We start from the raw sequence: 18,248 nt of genomic DNA, 5'->3' as shown, positions 1-18,248 counted from the left end.
CAGGAGCGCTGCGCGGGTCGTCAGAAGGTGAGAATATATATGTTTTTTATTTTATTCTTTTTTTTTTAATGGTACCTGGGTCTAGATGAGAGTCCTCTCATCCACACCCGGGAAGCATCAGCACATTAGACCGCATAAAAAGCGCATCAACATATACAGTGATGCGGATTCCATGCGATCTAATGCAAGTCAATGGCGGCAAAAGAGCAGTGTTTCCGCAAAATTAATTGACATGCTGCGGATTTTTGACCGCAGCGTTTACGCTGCAGAAAAATCCGCATCATGGGCACAGCACATGCAGATTTCAATTGGGGAACATTGCTTCCCTTCTACCATGCGTTTTTCATGCGTTTCCGCGGCGTTTACGCAACTGCAAAAACGCCGCGGAAACGCATTAAATACGCATCGTGTGAACTCAGCCTTTATCAGACTTTCAGAGAGGGGAAATGTCAGTGCGCATTCCGATTTCAGTTCCAGAGCAATTCGACAGATGAGTCCTTGATATTTAGTCGTTTTCAGCCAATTTTCAGAATTTTTGGAAATTTCACTTTTTTGTGAAAATATCCACTAAATGAGGGAATAATATGTGTGAGGGTACCCCAGGAGAGTTCCAAATGTGTGTGGATAGAATAAATATCCCACGGGGGTAAAATTGAAAAAAGTTGAAAAACATTTTTTTTTTGGACTTAGTCATTTTTCCGGCGTTTATCAGACTTTCAGAGAGGGAAAATGTCAGTGAGTGTTCCGGTTTCAGTTCCAGAGCGATTCGCCCGATGAGTTCTTGATATTTAGTCGTTTTCAGCCAATTTTCTTAATTTTTGAAAATTTCACTTTTTTGTAAAAATATCCGCTAAATGAGGGAATAATATGTGTGAGGGTACCCCAGGAGAGTCCCAAATGTGTGTGGGTAGAATATATATCCCACGGTGGTAGAATTTAAAAAAGTTTTAAGAAATTTTTTTTTTGGACTTAGTCATTTTTCCGGAGTTTATCAGACTTTCAGAGAGGGAAAATGTCAGTGAGTGTTCCGATTTCATTTCCAGAGCGATTCGCCCGATGAGTCCTTGATATTTAGTCGCTTTCAGACAATTTTCTGGATTTTTGAAAATTTCACTTTTTTGTAAAAATATCCGCTAAATGAGGGAATAATATGTGTGAGGGTACCCCAGGAGAGTCCCAAATGTGTGTGGGTAGAATATATATCCCACGGTGGTAGAATTTAAAAAAGTTTTAAGAAATTTTTTTTTTGGACTTAGTCATTTTTCCGGAGTTTATCAGACTTTCAGAGAGGGAAAATGTCAGTGAGTGTTCCGATTTCATTTCCAGAGCGATTCGCCCGATGAGTCCTTGATATTTAGTCGCTTTCAGACAATTTTCTGGATTTTTGAAAATTTCACTTTTTTGTGAAAATATTCCCTAAATGAGAGAATAATATGTGTGAGGGTACCCCAGGAGAGTTCCAAATGTGTGTGGGTAGAATATATATCCCACGGGGGTAAAATTGAAAAAAGTTTAAAAATCATTTTTTTTGGACTTAGTTATTTTTCCGCAGTTTATCAGACTTTCAGAGAGGGGAAATGTCAGTGCGCATTCCGATTTCAGTTCCAGAGCGATTTGCCCGATGAGACCTTGATATTTAGTCGTTTTCAGCTAATTTTCGGAATTTTTGAAAATTTCACTTTTTTATGAAAATATCCATTAAATGAGGGAATAATATGTGTGAGGGTACCCCAGGAGAGTTCCAAATGTGTGTGGGTAGAATATATATCCCACGGGGGTAAAATTGAAAAAAGTTGAAAAAAATTTTTTTTTTGGACTTAGTCATTTTTCCGGCGTTTATCAGACTTTCAGAGAGGGAAAATGTCAGTGAGTGTTCCGATTTCAGTTCCAGAGCAATTCGCCCGATGAGTTCTTGATATTTAGTCGTTTTCAGCCAATTTTCTAAATTTTTGAAAATTTCATTTTTTTGTGAAAATATCCGCTAAATGAGGGAATAATATTTGTGAGGGTACCCCAGGAGAGTTCCAAATGTGTGTGGGAAGAATATATATCCCACAGGGGTAAAATTGAAAAAAGTTTAAAAAAAAATTTTTTTTTTTTACTTAGTCATTTTTCCGGCGTTTATCAGACTTTCAGAGAGGGGAAATGTCAGTGAGCATTCCGATTTCAGTTCCAGAGCGATTCGCCCAATGAGTCCTTGATATTTAGTCGTTTTCAGCCAATTTTCTGAATTTTTGAAAATTTCCCTTTTTTGTGAAAATATCCGCTAAATGAGGGAATAATATGTGTGAGGGTACCCCAGGAGAGTTCCAAATGTGTGTGGGTAGAATATATATCCCAAGGGGGTAAAATTGAAAAAAGTTTAAAAAATTTTTTTTTTGGACTTAGTCATTTTTTCCGGCGTTTATCAGACTTTCAGAGAGGGAAAATGTCAGTGAGCGTTCCGATTTCAGTTCCAGAGCGATTCGCCCGATGAGTCCTTGATATTTAGTCGTTTTCAGCCAATGTTCTGAATTTTTGAAAATTTCACTTTTTGGGGAAAATATCCGCTAAATGAGGGAATAATATGTGTGAGGGTACTCCAGGAGAGTTCCAAATGTGTGTGGGTAGAATATATATCCCACAGGGGTAAAATTGAAAAAAGTTGAAAACATTTTTTTTTTGGACATTGTAATTTTTCCGGAGTTTATCAGACTTTCAGAGAGGGGAAATGTCAGTGAGCATTCCGATTTCAGTTCCAGAGCGATTCGCCCGATGAGTCCTTGATATTTAGTAATTTTCAGCCAATTTTCAGAATTTTGGAAAATTTCACTTTTTTGTAAAAATATCCGCTAAATGAGGGAATAATATTTGTGAGGGTACCCCAGGAGAGTTCCAAATGTGTGTGGGAAGAATATATATCCCACGGGGGTAAAATTGAAAAAAGTTGTAAATAATTTTTTTTTGGACTTAGTTATTTTTCCGGCGTTTATCAGACTTTCAGAGAGGGAAAATGTCAGTGAGTGTTCCGATTTCAGTTCCAGAGCGACTCGCCCAATGAGTTCTTGAAATTTAGTCGTTTTCAGCCAATTTGCTGAATTTTTGAAAATTTCACTTTTTTGTGAAAATATCCGCTAAATGAGGGAATAATATGTGTGAGGGTACCCCAGGAGAGTTCCAAATGTGTGTGGGTAGAATATACAGTGCCTACAAGTAGTATTCAACCCCCTGCAGATTTAGCTGGTTGACACATGCGGAATTAACTTGGCATTGTGACATTTGTACTGTAGATCAGCCTGGAAGTGGGAAATTTACTGCAGCAAATTTTTTTTTCTTTTTTTTTTTTTTTAAATGTTAAAAGTTAATTCAGAGTGTCATTTATTATTCAACCCCTCAAACCACAAGAATTCTGTTTGGTCCCCCAAAAGTATTAAGAAGTAGTTCAGGCACCAAGAATAATGAGCTTCACATGTGTGGATTAAAGATCTCTTTTGCCAGCCTTTTCTGACTATTTAAGACCCTCCCCAAACTTGTGAACAGCATTCAGACATGGTCAACATGGGAAAGACAAAGGAGCATTCCAAGGCCATCAAAGACAAGATCGTGGAGGGTCACAAGGCTGGCAAGGGGTATAAAATCCTTTCCAAGGAGTTGGGCCTACCTGTCTCCACTGTTGGGAGCATCATCCGTAAGTGGAAGGCTTATGGAACTACTGTTAGACTTCCACGGCCAGGACAGCCTTTGAAAGTGTCCTCCCGTGCCGAGGCCAGGCTTGTCCGAAGAGTCAAGGCTAACCCAAGGACAACAAGGAAGGAGCTCCGGGAAGATCTCATGGCAGTGGGGACATTGGTTTCAGTCAATACCATAAGTAACGTACTACACCGCAATGGTCTCCGTTCTAGACGAGCCCGTAAGGTACCTTTACTTTCAAAGCGTCATGTCAAGGCTCGTCTACTTTTTGCTCATGATCACTTGGAGGACTCTGAGACAGACTGGTTCAAGGTTCTATGGTCTGATGAGACCAAGATCGAGATCTTTGGTGCCAACCACACACGTGACATTTGGAGACTGGATGGCACTGCATACGACCCCAAGAATACCATCCCTACCGTCAAGCATGGTGGTGGCAGCATCATGCTGTGGGGCCGTTTCTCTGCCAAGGGACCTGGCCATCTGGTCCGCATCCATGGGAAGATGGATAGCACGGCCTACCTGGAGATTTTGGCCAAGAACCTCCGCTCCTCCATCAAGGATCTTAAGATGGGTCGTAATTTCATCTTCCAACAAGACAACAACCCAAAGCACACAGCCAAGAAAACCAAGGCCTGGTTCAAGAGGGAAAAAGTCAAGGTGCTGGAGTGGCCTAGTCAGTCTCCTGACCTTAACCCAATTGAAAACTTGTGGAAGGAGATCAAGAATAAAGTCCACATGAGACACCCAAAGAACCTAGATAACTTGGAGAAGATCTGCATGGAGGAGTTTGCCAAGATAACTCCAAAGACCTGTGACGGCCTGATCAGGTCTTATAAAAGATGATTATTAGCTGTAATTGCAAACAAGGGTTATTCCACAAAATATTAAACATAGGGGTTGTATAATAATTGACCCACACTTTTATGTTTAAAATTTAATAAAATTCAACTGAGCAACATAACTTTTTGGTTTGTAAGATTTATGCTTCTGTTCATAAAACCTACTCTCGTTTGCAGTTTGAAGGCTCTAACTTATTTGCATCTTATCAAACCAGCTAAATCTGCAGGGGGTTGAATACTACTTGTAGGCACAGTATATCCCACGGGGGTAAAATTGAAAAAAGTTTAAAAATCATTTTTGTTGGACTTAGTCATTTTTCCGGCGTTTATCAGACTTTCAGAGAGGGAAAATGTCAGTGAGTGTTCCGATTTCAGTTCCAGAGCGATTCGCCCGATGAGTTCTTGATATTTAGTCGTTTTCAGCCAATTTTCTTAATTTTTGAAAATTTCACTTTTTTGTAAAAATATCCACTAAATGAGGGAATAATATGTGTGAGGGTACCCCAGGAGAGTTCCAAATGTGTGTGGGTAGAATATATATCCCAAGGAGGTAAAATTGAAAAAAGTTTAAAAATCATTTTTTTTGGACTTAGTCATTTTTCCGGCGTTTATCAGACTTTCAGAGAGGGGAAATGTCAGTGAGTGTTCCGATGTCAGTTCCAGAGCGACTCGCCCGATGAGTTCTTGAAATTTAGTCGTTTTCAGCCAATTTTCAGAATTTTTTAAAATTTCACTTTTTTGTAAAAATATCCGCTAAATGAGGGAATAATATGTGTGAGGGTACCCCAGGAGAGTTCCAAATGTGTGTGGGTAGAATATATATCCCACGGTGGTAGAAATGAAAGAAGTTTAAAAACATTTTTTTTTGGACTTAGTCATTTTTCAGGCGTTTATCAGACTTTCAGAGAGGGAAAATGTCAGTGCGCGTTCTGATTTCAGTTCCAGAGCGATTCGCCCGATGAGTTCTTGATAATTAGTCGTTTTCAGCCAATTTTCTGAATTTTTGAAAATTTCACTTTTTTGTAAAAATATCTGCTAAATGAGGGAATAATATGTGTGAGGGTGCCCCAGGTGAGTTTCAAATGTGTGTGTGTAGAATATATATCCCAAGGGGGGGAAATTGAAAAAAGTTGAAAAAAATGTTTTTTTGGACTTAGTCATTTTTCCGGAGTTGATCAGACTTTCAGAGAGGGGAAATGTCAGTGAGCATTCCGATTTCAGTTCCAGAGCGATTCGCCCGATGAGTCCTTGATATTTAGTCGTTTTCAGCCAATTTTCAGAATTTTTGAAAATTTCACTTTTTTGTGAAAAAATCCGCTAAATGAGGGAATAATATGTGTGAGGGTACCCCAGAAGAGTTCCAAATGTGTGTGGGTAGAATGTATATCCCACGAGGGTAAAATTGAAAAAAGTTTTAAAAAAAATTTTTTTGGACTTAGTCATTTTTCCGGAGTTTATCAGACTTTCAGAGAGGGGAAATGTCAGTGAGCATTCCAATTTCAGTTCCAGAGCGACTCGCCCGATGAGTTCTTGAAATTAAGTCGTTTTCAGCCAATTTTCAGAATTTTTGAAAATTTCACTTTTTTGTAAAAATATCCGCTAAATGAGGGAATAATATGTGTGAGGGTACCCCAGGAGAGTTCCAAATGAGTGCGTAGAATATGTATCCCACGGTGGTAGAATTGAAAGAAGTTTAAAAACATTTTTTTTTGGACTTAGTCATTTTTCCGGAGTTTATCAGACTTTCAGAGAGGGGAAATGTCAGTGAGCGTTCCGATTTCAGTTCCAGAGCGATTCGCCCGATGAATCCTTGATATTTAGCCGTTTTCAGCCAATTTTCTGAATTTTTGAAAATTTCACTTTTTTGTGAAAATATCCGCTAAATGAGGGAATAATATGTGTGAGGGTACCCCAGGAGAGTTCCAAATGTGTGTGGGTAGAATATATATCCCAAGGGGGTAAAATTGAAAAGAGTTATAAATAGTTTTTTTTTAGACTTAGTCATTTTTCCAGCGTTTATCAGACTTTCAGAGAGGGAAAATGTCAGTGAGCGTTAGGATTTCAGTTCCAGAGCCATTCGCCCAATGAGATCTTGACATTGAGTCGTTTTCAGCCAATTTTCTGAATTTTTGAAAATTTCACTTTTTTGTAAAAATATCCACTAAATGAGGGAATAATATGTGTGATGGTACCCCAGGAGAGTTCCAAATGTGTGTGGGTAGAATATATATCCCACGGGGGTAAAACTCAAAAAAGTTTAAAAAACATTTTCTGAATTTTTGAAAATTTCACTTTTTTTTGAAAATATCCACTAAATGAGGGATTAATATGTGTGAGGGTACCCCAGGAGAGTTCCAACTGTGTGTGGGTAGAATATATATCCCAAGGGGGTAAAATTGAAAAAAGTTTAAAAACATTTTTTTTTGGACTTGGTCATTTTTCAGGCGTTTATCAGGCTTTCAGAGAGGGAAAATGTCAGTGAGTGTTACAATTTCATTTCCAGAGCGATTTGCCCAATGAGTCCTTGATATTTAGTCGTTTTCAGCCAGTTTTCTGAATTTTTGAAAATTTCACTTCTTTGGGAAAATATCCGCTAAATGAGGGAATAATATGTGTGAGAGTACCCCAGGAGAGTTCCAAATGTGTGTGGGTAGAATATATATCCCACGGGGGTAAAATTTAATAAAGTTTAAAAAAATTTTTCTGAATTATTGAAAATGTCACTTTTTTGTGAAAATATCCGCTAAATGAGGGAATAATATGTGTGAGGGTACCCCAGGAGAGTTCCAAATGTGTGTGGGTAGAATATATATCCCACGGGGGTAAAATTGAAAAGAGCTATAAATCATTTTTTTTGGACTTAGTCATTTTTCCGGCGTTTATCAGACTTTCAGAGAGGGAAAATATCAGTGAGCGTTAGGATTTCAGTTCCAGAGCGATTCGCCCAATGAGTTCTTGACATTTATTCGTTTTCAGCCAATTTTCAGAATTTTTGAAAATTTCACTTTTTTTGTAAAAATATCCACTAAATGAGGGAATAATATGTGTAAGGGTACCCCAGGAGAGTTCCAAATGTGTGTGCGTAGAATATATATCCCACGGGGGTAAAACTGAAAAAAGTTGAAAAAACATTTTCTGAATTTTTGAAAATTTCACTTTTTTGAGAAAATATCCGCTAAATGAGGGAATAATATGTGTGAGGGTACCCCAGGAGAGTTCCAAATGTGTGTGGTTAGAATATATATCCCAAGGGTGTAAAATTGAAAAAAGTTTAAAAAAATTTTTTTTTGGACTTAGTCATTTTTCCGGAGTTTATCAGACTTTCAGAGAGGGGAAATGTCAGTGAGCATTCCGATTTCAGTTCCAGAGCGAATCGCCTGATGAATCCTTGATATTTAGCCGTTTTCAGCCAATTTTCTGAATTTTTGAAAATTTCACTTTTTTTGTGAAAATATCCGCTAAATGAGGGAATAATATGTGTGAGGGTACCCCAGGAGAGTTCCAAATGTGTGTGGATAGAATATATAAACCAAGGGGGTAAAATTGAAAAGAGATATAAATAATTTTTTTTTGGACTTAGTCATTTTTCAGGCGTTTATCAGACTTTCAGAGAGGGAAAATGTCAGTGAGCGTTAGGATTTCAGTTCCAGAGCCATTCGCCCAATGAGATCTTGACATTTAGTCGCTTTAAGCCAATTTTCTGAATTTTTGAAAATTTCACTTTTTTGTAAAAATATCCACTAAATGAGGGAATAATATGTGTGATGGTACCCCAGGAGAGTTCCAAATGTGTGTGGGTAGAATATATATCCCACGGGGTTAAAACTGAAAAAAGTTTAAAAAACATTTTCTGAATTTTTGAAAATGTCACTTTTTTGTGAAAATATCCACTAAATGAGGGAATAAAATGTGTGAGGGTACCCCAGGAGAGTTCCAAATGTGTGTGGGTAGAATATATATCCCACGGGGGTAAAATTGAAAAAATTTTAAAAACATTTTTTTTGGACTTAGTCATTTTTCAGGCGTTTATCAGACTTTCAGAGAGGGAAAATGTCAGTGAGTGTTCCGATTTCAGTTCCAGAGCGATTCATCCGATGAGTCCTTGATATTTAGTCGTTTTCAGCAAATTTTCAGAATTTTTGAAAATTTCACTTTTTTGTGAAAATATCCGCTAAATGAGGGAATAATATGTGTGAGGGTACCCCAGGAGAGTTCCAACTGTGTGTGGGTAGAATATATATCCCAAGGGGGTAAAATTGAAAAAAGTTTAAAAAAAATTTTCTTTGTACTTAGTCATTTTTCCGGCGTTTATCAGACTTTCAGAGAGGGAAAATGTCAGTAAGTGTTCCGATTTCAGTTCCAGAGCGATTCGCCCGATGACTTCTTGATATTTAGTCGTTTTCAGCCAATTTTCTGAATTTTTCAAAATTTCACTTTTTTTGTGAAAATATCCGCTAAATGAGGGAATAATATGTGTGAGGGTACCCCAGGAGAGTTCCAAATGTGTGTGGGTAGAATATATATCCCACGGGGGTAAAATTTAAAAAAGTTATAAATAATTTTTTTGTTGGACTTAGTCATTTTTCCGGCATTAATCAGACTTTCAGAGAGTGAAAATGTCAGTGAGCGTTCCGATTTCAGTTCCAGAGCGATTCGCCCAATGAGTTCTTGAAATTAAGTCGTTTTCAGCCAATTTTCAGAATTTTTGAAAATTTCACTTTTTTGTAAAAATATCCACTAAATGAGGGAATAATATGTGTAAGGGTACCCCAGGAGAGTTCCAAATGTGTGTGGGTAGAATATATATCCCACGGGGGTAAAATTGAAAAAAGTTTAAAAAAATTTTTTTTTGGACTTAGTCATTTTTCCGGCGTTTATCAGACTTTCAGAGAGGGAAAATATCAGTGAGCGTTAGGATTTCAGTTCCAGAGCGATTCGCCCAATGAGTTCTTGACATTTAGTCGTTTTCAGCCAATTTTCAGAATTTTTGAAAATTTCACTTTTTTGTAAAAATATCCACTAAATGAGGGAATAATATGTGTAAGGGTACCCCAGGAGAGTTCCAAATGTGTGTGCGTAGAATATATATCCCACGGGGGTAAAATTGAAAAAAGTTATAAATAATTTTTTTGTTGGACTTAGTCATTTTTCCGGCGTTAATCAGACTTTCAGAGAGTGAAAATGTCAGTGAGCGTTCCGATTTCAGTTCCAGAGCGATTCGCCCGATGAGTTCTTGACATTTAGTCGTTTTCAGCCAATTTTCTGAATTTTTGAAAATTTCAATTTTGTAAAAATATCCACTAAATGAGGGAATAATATGTGTAAGGGTACCCCAGGAGAGTTCCAAATGTGTGTGAGTAGAATATATATCCCACGGGGGTAAAACTGAAAAAAGTTGAAAAAACATTTTCTGAATTTTTGAAAATTTCACTTTTTTGAGAAAATATCCGCTAAATGAGGGAATAATATGTGTGAGGGTACCCCAGGAGAGTTCCAAATGTGTGTGGTTAGAATATATATCCCAAGGGTGTAAAATTGAAAAAAGTTTAAAAAAATTTTTTTTTGGACTTAGTCATTTTTCCGGAGTTTATCAGACTTTCAGAGAGGGGAAATGTCAGTGAGCATTCCGATTTCAGTTCCAGAGCGAATCGCCTGATGAATCCTTGATATTTAGCCGTTTTCAGCCAATTTTCTGAATTTTTGAAAATTTCACTTTTTTTGTGAAAATATCCGCTAAATGAGGGAATAATATGTGTGAGGGTACCCCAGGAGAGTTCCAAATGTGTGTGGATAGAATATATAAACCAAGGGGGTAAAATTGAAAAGAGATATAAATAATTTTTTTTTGGACTTAGTCATTTTTCAGGCGTTTATCAGACTTTCAGAGAGGGAAAATGTCAGTGAGCGTTAGGATTTCAGTTCCAGAGCCATTCGCCCAATGAGATCTTGACATTTAGTCGCTTTAAGCCAATTTTCTGAATTTTTGAAAATTTCACTTTTTTGTAAAAATATCCACTAAATGAGGGAATAATATGTGTGATGGTACCCCAGGAGAGTTCCAAATGTGTGTGGGTAGAATATATATCCCACGGGGTTAAAACTGAAAAAAGTTTAAAAAACATTTTCTGAATTTTTGAAAATGTCACTTTTTTGTGAAAATATCCACTAAATGAGGGAATAAAATGTGTGAGGGTACCCCAGGAGAGTTCCAAATGTGTGTGGGTAGAATATATATCCCACGGGGGTAAAATTGAAAAAATTTTAAAAACATTTTTTTTGGACTTAGTCATTTTTCAGGCGTTTATCAGACTTTCAGAGAGGGAAAATGTCAGTGAGTGTTCCGATTTCAGTTCCAGAGCGATTCATCCGATGAGTCCTTGATATTTAGTCGTTTTCAGCAAATTTTCAGAATTTTTGAAAATTTCACTTTTTTGTGAAAATATCCGCTAAATGAGGGAATAATATGTGTGAGGGTACCCCAGGAGAGTTCCAACTGTGTGTGGGTAGAATATATATCCCAAGGGGGTAAAATTGAAAAAAGTTTAAAAAAAATTTTCTTTGTACTTAGTCATTTTTCCGGCGTTTATCAGACTTTCAGAGAGGGAAAATGTCAGTAAGTGTTCCGATTTCAGTTCCAGAGCGATTCGCCCGATGACTTCTTGATATTTAGTCGTTTTCAGCCAATTTTCTGAATTTTTCAAAATTTCACTTTTTTTGTGAAAATATCCGCTAAATGAGGGAATAATATGTGTGAGGGTACCCCAGGAGAGTTCCAAATGTGTGTGGGTAGAATATATATCCCACGGGGGTAAAATTTAAAAAAGTTATAAATAATTTTTTTGTTGGACTTAGTCATTTTTCCGGCATTAATCAGACTTTCAGAGAGTGAAAATGTCAGTGAGCGTTCCGATTTCAGTTCCAGAGCGATTCGCCCAATGAGTTCTTGAAATTAAGTCGTTTTCAGCCAATTTTCAGAATTTTTGAAAATTTCACTTTTTTGTAAAAATATCCACTAAATGAGGGAATAATATGTGTAAGGGTACCCCAGGAGAGTTCCAAATGTGTGTGGGTAGAATATATATCCCACGGGGGTAAAATTGAAAAAAGTTTAAAAAAATTTTTTTTTGGACTTAGTCATTTTTCCGGCGTTTATCAGACTTTCAGAGAGGGAAAATATCAGTGAGCGTTAGGATTTCAGTTCCAGAGCGATTCGCCCAATGAGTTCTTGACATTTAGTCGTTTTCAGCCAATTTTCAGAATTTTTGAAAATTTCACTTTTTTGTAAAAATATCCACTAAATGAGGGAATAATATGTGTAAGGGTACCCCAGGAGAGTTCCAAATGTGTGTGCGTAGAATATATATCCCACGGGGGTAAAATTGAAAAAAGTTATAAATAATTTTTTTGTTGGACTTAGTCATTTTTCCGGCGTTAATCAGACTTTCAGAGAGTGAAAATGTCAGTGAGCGTTCCGATTTCAGTTCCAGAGCGATTCGCCCGATGAGTTCTTGACATTTAGTCGTTTTCAGCCAATTTTCTGAATTTTTGAAAATTTCAATTTTGTAAAAATATCCACTAAATGAGGGAATAATATGTGTAAGGGTACCCCAGGAGAGTTCCAAATGTGTGTGAGTAGAATATATATCCCACGGGGGTAAAACTGAAAAAAGTTGAAAAAACATTTTCTGAATTTTTGAAAATTTCACTTTTTTGAGAAAATATCCGCTAAATGAGGGAATAATATGTGTGAGGGTACCCCAGGAGAGTTCCAAATGTGTGTGGTTAGAATATATATCCCAAGGGTGTAAAATTGAAAAAAGTTTAAAAAAATTTTTTTTTGGACTTAGTCATTTTTCCGGAGTTTATCAGACTTTCAGAGAGGGGAAATGTCAGTGAGCATTCCGATTTCAGTTCCAGAGCGAATCGCCTGATGAATCCTTGATATTTAGCCGTTTTCAGCCAATTTTCTGAATTTTTGAAAATTTCACTTTTTTTGTGAAAATATCCGCTAAATGAGGGAATAATATGTGTGAGGGTACCCCAGGAGAGTTCCAAATGTGTGTGGATAGAATATATAAACCAAGGGGGTAAAATTGAAAAGAGATATAAATAATTTTTTTTTGGACTTAGTCATTTTTCAGGCGTTTATCAGACTTTCAGAGAGGGAAAATGTCAGTGAGCGTTAGGATTTCAGTTCCAGAGCCATTCGCCCAATGAGATCTTGACATTTAGTCGCTTTAAGCCAATTTTCTGAATTTTTGAAAATTTCACTTTTTTGTAAAAATATCCACTAAATGAGGGAATAATATGTGTGATGGTACCCCAGGAGAGTTCCAAATGTGTGTGGGTAGAATATATATCCCACGGGGTTAAAACTGAAAAAAGTTTAAAAAACATTTTCTGAATTTTTGAAAATGTCACTTTTTTGTGAAAATATCCACTAAATGAGGGAATAAAATGTGTGAGGGTACCCCAGGAGAGTTCCAAATGTGTGTGGGTAGAATATATATCCCACGGGGGTAAAATTGAAAAAATTTTAAAAACATTTTTTTTGGACTTAGTCATTTTTCAGGCGTTTATCAGACTTTCAGAGAGGGAAAATGTCAGTGAGTGTTCCGATTTCAGTTCCAGAGCGATTCATCCGATGAGTCCTTGATATTTAGTCGTTTTCAGCAAATTTTCAGAATTTTTGAAAATTTCACTTTTTTGTGAAAATATCCGCTAAATGAGGGAATAATATGTGTGAGGGTACCCCAGGAGAGTTCCAACTGTGTGTGGGTAGAATATATATCCCAAGGGGGTAAAATTGAAAAAAGTTTAAAAAAAATTTTCTTTGTACTTAGTCATTTTTCCGGCGTTTATCAGACTTTCAGAGAGGGAAAATGTCAGTAAGTGTTCCGATTTCAGTTCCAGAGCGATTCGCCCGATGACTTCTTGATATTTAGTCGTTTTCAGCCAATTTTCTGAATTTTTCAAAATTTCACTTTTTTTGTGAAAATATCCGCTAAATGAGGGAATAATATGTGTGAGGGTACCCCAGGAGAGTTCCAAATGTGTGTGGGTAGAATATATATCCCACGGGGGTAAAATTTAAAAAAGTTATAAATAATTTTTTTGTTGGACTTAGTCATTTTTCCGGCATTAATCAGACTTTCAGAGAGTGAAAATGTCAGTGAGCGTTCCGATTTCAGTTCCAGAGCGATTCGCCCAATGAGTTCTTGAAATTAAGTCGTTTTCAGCCAATTTTCAGAATTTTTGAAAATTTCACTTTTTTGTAAAAATATCCACTAAATGAGGGAATAATATGTGTAAGGGTACCCCAGGAGAGTTCCAAATGTGTGTGGGTAGAATATATATCCCACGGGGGTAAAATTGAAAAAAGTTTAAAAAAATTTTTTTTTGGACTTAGTCATTTTTCCGGCGTTTATCAGACTTTCAGAGAGGGAAAATATCAGTGAGCGTTAGGATTTCAGTTCCAGAGCGATTCGCCCAATGAGTTCTTGACATTTAGTCGTTTTCAGCCAATTTTCAGAATTTTTGAAAATTTCACTTTTTTGTAAAAATATCCACTAAATGAGGGAATAATATGTGTAAGGGTACCCCAGGAGAGTTCCAAATGTGTGTGCGTAGAATATATATCCCACGGGGGTAAAATTGAAAAAAGTTATAAATAATTTTTTTGTTGGACTTAGTCATTTTTCCGGCGTTAATCAGACTTTCAGAGAGTGAAAATGTCAGTGAGCGTTCCGATTTCAGTTCCAGAGCGATTCGCCCGATGAGTTCTTGACATTTAGTCGTTTTCAGCCAATTTTCTGAATTTTTGAAAATTTCAATTTTGTAAAAATATCCACTAAATGAGGGAATAATATGTGTAAGGGTACCCCAGGAGAGTTCCAAATGTGTGTGAGTAGAATATATATCCCACGGGGGTAAAACTGAAAAAAGTTGAAAAAACATTTTCTGAATTTTTGAAAATTTCACTTTTTTGAGAAAATATCTGCTAAATGAGGGATTAATATGTGTGAGGGTACCCCAGGAGAGTTCCAAATGTGTGTGGTTAGAATATATATCCCAAGGGTGTAAAATTGAAAAAAGTTAAAAAAATTTTTTTTTTGGACTTATTCATTTTTCCGGAGTTTATCAGACTTTCAGAGAGGGGAAATGTCAGTGAGCATTCCGATTTCAGTTCCAGAGCGACTCGCCCGATGAGTTCTTGAAATTAAGTCGTTTTCAGCCAATTTTCAGAATTTTTGAAAATTTTACTTTTTTGTAAAAATATCCGCTAAATGAGGGAATAATATGTGTAAGAGTACCCCAGGAGAGTTCCAAATGAGTGGGTAGAATATATATCCCACAGTGGTAGAATTGAAAGAAGTTTAAAAACATTTTTTTTTGGACTTAGTCATTTTTCCAGAGTTTATCAGACTTTCAGAGAGGGGAAATGTCAGTGAGCATTCCGATTTCAGTTCCAGAGCGAATCGCCTGATGAATCCTTGATATTTAGCCGTTTTCAGCCAATTTTCTGAATTTTTGAAAATTTCACTTTTTTTGTGAAAATATCCGCTAAATGAGGGAATAATATGTGTGAGGGTACCCCAGGAGAGTTCCAAATGTGTGTGGATAGAATATATATCCCAAGGGGGTAAAATTGAAAAGAGATATAAATAATTTTTTTTTGGACTTAGTCATTTTTCAGGCGTTTATCAGACTTTCAGAGAGGGAAAATGTCAGTGAGCGTTAGGATTTCAGTTCCAGAGCCATTCGCCCAATGAGATCTTGACATTTAGTCGTTTTAAGCCAATTTTCTGAATTTTTGAAAATTTCACTTTTTTGTAAAAATATCCACTAAATGAGGGAATAATATGTGTGATGGTACCCCAGGAGAGTTCCAAACGTGTGTGGGTAGAATATATATCCCACGGGGGTAAAACTGAAAAAAGTTTAAAAAACATTTTCTGAATTTTTGAAAATTTCACTTTTTTGTGAAAATATCCACTAAATGAGGGAATAATATGTGTGAGGGTACCCCAGGAGAGTTCCAAATGTGTGTGGGTAGAATATATATCCCACGGGGGTAAAATTGAAAAAATTTTAAAAACATTTTTTTTGGACTTAGTCATTTTTCAGGCGTTTATCAGACTTTCAGAGAGGGGAAATGTCAGTGAGCATTCCGATTTCAGTTCCAGAGCGATTCATCCGATGAGTCCTTGATATTTAGTCGTTTTCAGCCAATTTTCTGAATTTTTCAAAATTTCACTTTTTTGTGAAAATATCCGCTAAATGAGGGAATAATATGTGTGAGGGTACCCCAGGAGAGTTCCAAATGTGTGTGGGTAGAATATATATCCCACGGGGGTAAAATTGAAAAAAGTTATAAATAATTTTTTTGTTGGACTTAGTCATTTTTCCGGCGTTAATCAGACTTTCAGAGAGTGAAAATGTCAGTGAGCGTTCCGATTTCAGTTCCAGAGCGATTCGCCCGATGAGTTCTTGAAATTTAGTCGTTTTCAGCCAATTTTCTGAATTTTTGAAAATTTCACTTTTTTGTAAAAATATCCACTAAATGAGGGCATAATATGTGTAAGGGTACCCCAGGAGAGTTCCAAATGTGTGTGAGTAGAATATATATCCCACGGGGGTAAAACTGAAAAAAGTTGAAAAACATTTTCTGAATTTTTGAAAATTTTACTTTTTTGAGAAAATATCCGCTAAATGAGGGAATAATATGTGTGAGGGTACCCCAGGAGAGTTCCAAATGTGTGTGGTTAGAATATATATCCCAAGGGTGTAAAATTGAAAAAAGTTTAAAAAAATTTTTTTTTGGACTTATTCATTTTTCCGGAGTTTATCAGACTTTCAGAGAGGGGAAATGTCAGTGAGCATTCCGATTTCAGTTCCAGAGCGATTCGCCCGATGAGTTCTTGAAATTAAGTCGTTTTCAGCCAATTTTCAGAATTTTTGAAAATTTCACTTTTTTGTAAAAATATCCGCTAAATGAGGGAATAATATGTGTAAGGGTACCCCAGGAGAGTTCCAAATGAGTGGGTAGAATATATATCCCACGGTGGTAGAATTGAAAGAAGTTTAAAAACATTTTTTTTTGGACTTAGTCATTTTTCCAGAGTTTATCAGACTTTCAGAGAGGGGAAATGTCAGTGAGCATTCCGATTTCAGTTCCAGAGCGAATCGCCTGATGAATCCTTGATATTTAGCCGTTTTCAGCCAATTTTCTGAATTTTTGAAAATTTCACTTTTTTTGTGAAAATATCCGCTAAATGAGGGAATAATATGTGTGAGGGTACCCCAGGAGAGTTCCAAATGTGTGTGGATAGAATATATATCCCAAGGGGGTAAAATTGAAAAGAGATATAAATAATTTTTTTTTGGACTTAGTCATTTTTCAGGCGTTTATCAGACTTTCAGAGAGGGAAAATGTCAGTGAGCGTTAGGATTTCAGTTCCAGAGCCATTCGCCCAATGAGATCTTGACATTTAGTCGTTTTAAGCCAATTTTCTGAATTTTTGAAAATTTCACTTTTTTGTAAAAATATCCACTAAATGAGGGAATAATATGTGTGATGGTACCCCAGGAGAGTTCCAAACGTGTGTGGGTAGAATATATATCCCACGGGGGTAAAACTGAAAAAAGTTTAAAAAACATTTTCTGAATTTTTGAAAATTTCACTTTTTTGTGAAAATATCCACTAAATGAGGGAATAATATGTGTGAGGGTACCCCAGGAGAGTTCCAAATGTGTGTGGGTAGAATATATATCCCACGGGGGTAAAATTGAAAAAATTTTAAAAACATTTTTTTTGGACTTAGTCATTTTTCAGGCGTTTATCAGACTTTCAGAGAGGGGAAATGTCAGTGAGCATTCCGATTTCAGTTCCAGAGCGATTCATCCGATGAGTCCTTGATATTTAGTCGTTTTCAGCCAATTTTCTGAATTTTTCAAAATTTCACTTTTTTGTAAAAATATCCACTAAATGAGGGAATAATATGTGTGATGGTACCCCAGGAGAGTTCCAAATGTGTGTGGGTAGAATATATATCCCACGGGGGTAAAACTGAAAAAAGTTTAAAAAACATTTTCTGAATTTTTGAAAATTTCACTTTTTTGTGAAAATATCCACTAAATGAGGGAATAATATGTGTGAGGGTACCCCAGGAGAGTTAAAATGTGTGTGTGTAGAATATATATCCCACGGGGGTAAAATTGAAAAAATTTTAAAAACATTTTTTTTGGACTTAGTCATTTTTCAGGCGTTTATCAGACTTTCAGAGAGGGGAAATGTCAGTGAGCATTCCGATTTCAGTTCCAGAGCGATTCATCCGATGAGTCATTGATATTTAGTCGTTTTCAGCAAATTTTCTGAATTTTTGAAAATTTCACTTTTTTGTGAAAATATCCGCTAAATGAGGGAATAATATGTGTGAGGGTACCCCAGGAGAGTTCCAACTGTGTGTGGGTAGAATATATATCCCAAGGGGGTAAAATTGAAAAAAGTTTAAAAAAAATTTTCTTTGTACTTTGTCATTTTTCTGGCGTTTATCAGACTTTCAGAGAGGGAAAATGTCTGTGAGTGTTCCGATTTCAGTTCCAGAGCGATTCGCCCGATGACTTCTTGATATTTAGTCGTTTTCAGCCAATTTTCTGAATTTTTCAAAATTTCACTTTTTTGTGAAAATATCCGCTAAATGAGGGAATAATATGTGTGAGGGTACCCCAGGAGAG

Source organism: Phyllobates terribilis, unplaced genomic scaffold, assembly GCF_046119375.1.
Source record: "Phyllobates terribilis strain yellow unplaced genomic scaffold, ASM4611937v1 Scaffold_3__8_contigs__length_932513732, whole genome shotgun sequence".
In the NCBI taxonomy this organism is placed as follows: Eukaryota; Metazoa; Chordata; class Amphibia; order Anura; family Dendrobatidae; genus Phyllobates; species Phyllobates terribilis.
This window is presented reverse-complemented; position numbering follows the sequence as displayed.